The following is a 2,603-nucleotide window of genomic DNA, read 5'->3' on the forward strand; positions in this document are numbered from 1 at the left end:
TTATTAATGTACTAATTAAATTATTAATGTTCTATCTGCTCAACATTTTTTTCATTTTTAAACATTTAGCTTTATCCCTATATGATTCCTGGAATATTTAGAAAATAGAGAAAAACATATCTTATATTATTATTTAAATTATAAAACATAAATTTAATTTAAATATTAAAATTACAAAATATTAAAGTTTTAGATGAGTTATTAAATATTTGTTTTATGTAATTCATTCTAAAACAATATCTGTTGAGTTGACCTCTTTCTTGAATTTTCCCTTAACTATTTTGATTAAGTGGTTTAAAATTGATAGTTTAAAAATTATTACTAAAATCACGATATTCTATATTACAGATGAAAATGTCAACAAAATATTCAATACATTATTAAGATATTATAGTAATATATTGACTGTCAAATCCAGCACTTTAACGCTTTATTGCACAGATTTACAGTAGTGTTGGTAGTGCAATTAGTGTTATTAGTGTGTAAAGAAGAGTTGGACAAAAGTTAGTTAATAATAAAACTATAACTATATTGTCTTGGATACAATGTTTATTTATTAATAAACCATTTGTTACTAAAAATTGTGCCCATGGCAATTTAGTATTATTTATATCTAATTTTTGTCAAGCTTTGGTGCAAAGTTTATTTAAATCATTATTTTTATTATAACGACATGCTCATTTAAAGTAAATACAATATATATATACTTCTGTTATCAAAAAATGTCCACTACTACCAAGAACAGAACAAAGGCAATGCAAATTTAAAAATAACGTATTTGCTATTTTGAAAAATATTAAAGAAAGTTATTAATATTACTAATGTGAAGAAAACATTAGTATAAAAAAATGTATATATTTTGTATGTAAAAAGTCATACATACATACATAAATCAAAACAAAATTATTAGACATTTTTATTGACATAATAATGCATTTTGTGGATAAATAACATTTATGTGATCGTTTGTAAGTGTAATAAATCTTTCTAGTTTTAGAATTGCAAATTTCAATATTTTAAAAATTTAAACATAAGAATCATTTTTATTGAGTAGCCATAACAATAGAGTCTAAATCAAAAATATGACGATCACCAGACACTACACTATACGGCAGTACATAACGGCAGTGAAAGCTAATAAAGTGTATTATTTTACGTATAGAAAGTAGATTAATTTTTTTAAGACTTATTTAATAAACTAATTAATCATTATTATTATTGAACATAAAAAGGCAGGCATTCTACGTCTCGTTATAGAAAATTATTTTTAAATCTCAATACAAGAGTTGTTTAATAACTACAAAAATCACCAATTGGAAAATATGATAATTTACACAACATAAAAAAAAGTGAATTATTATTAAAAAAAACATGATCAATTAAATATTTCAAGTTATTAAGTGGAACCGAATGAAATAGAATTATTAGAAAAAGTTCACTGCAATGAACTTTAATCCATATCTAACCACAAGTATTTATGAAAATATTATAATTTATATTTATTTTTTAAATTTTATATTGTTTTTGTTTATATAAGGAATTACATTTGTTACATAAATAACTAATGCTTACTCCTACACTGAAATATTTTTAACATTTTCTGATAATGGTTTGAAAATTTTGAATTTGTACTAATATTGAATTTTTTTTTTAAATAATTTATTTATTGATATTTACTACTGTATACACATATATACAACAAGTAAATTTGCTGTAGGTGACATAGCAACATGATAAAAACATGTGGAGAATTCACCCATTGATATAACTCCAATAACATTTCTAGAGAAGAAAATCTCGAGGCCATCTTCTTTTCAGACGACTAGGAGGATTTTTAGCTAATGAAGGAGAAGCCAGTTTAGAAACAAGTGGATTTGGGTGGTTGAGAAGTTTATTATGGAAGGAACGGTATCTGGTTCTGGCCAAATCGGCAACATATGGAATATTGAGGTCGTGATGGATGACTTGATTTGTGACAAAGTAAAGAGCATTAAGGATTTTAAGAAGGATTTTGGACTGTAAGGATTGGATTCTGGAGGAATTTGATGGTTTAGTGGAGCCCCAAAGCTCAACTCCGTATGTCCAGATAGGTCTTATAATAGTCATGTAGATCAGTCTTTTGTAATGGATTGGCAATTTAGACCGTTTGTCTAGTAAATGTTGCAATAGTCGGAATCTACGAGCAGTTTCTTGTCTTTTTAGTCTTGTATGAGGATTCCATGTCAGTCGTTTGTCGAGATGTAGTCCTAAGTAACGGATCTGTTCGACAGGAATAAGTGGGGTATTATTAAAGGATATTGTATGGGAAGAGGTCATGGGTTTACGTCGAAGGGTAAATGTGATTTGGTGGGATTTAATATTGAATTAAAAAAAATTGTAGACAGATGTGTTAATTATACAACCATTACTATCCCCTATAGTCAAATATTCCGAACATTTTCCGATAAAAACTTTAAACATTTAATTTTGTAGTAACATTGAATTAATAAAATTTTGTTGACAGATGTGTTAATTATTTAATATTTCCATAGCAAACCAATAAATACACCGTAACCAAGTTAACAAGACACAGTTACATAAGGAACATTTAGGTCTTTATGGAT

At 26.1% G+C, this 2,603-nt stretch overlaps 1 protein-coding gene across 1 annotated transcript in view; it reads left to right on the forward strand.

The window, feature by feature from the left end:
- The window catches only part of LOC106678505 (uncharacterized), a gene marked incomplete in the record, with an annotated part of 70,989 nt that overhangs the window by 39,939 nt on the left and 28,447 nt on the right, over window positions 1-2,603 (forward strand).

This window comes from Halyomorpha halys, unplaced genomic scaffold, assembly GCF_000696795.3.
Source record: "Halyomorpha halys isolate HHAL.00 unplaced genomic scaffold, Hhal_1.1 Scaffold1.1, whole genome shotgun sequence".
NCBI classification, from domain to species: Eukaryota; Metazoa; Arthropoda; class Insecta; order Hemiptera; family Pentatomidae; genus Halyomorpha; species Halyomorpha halys.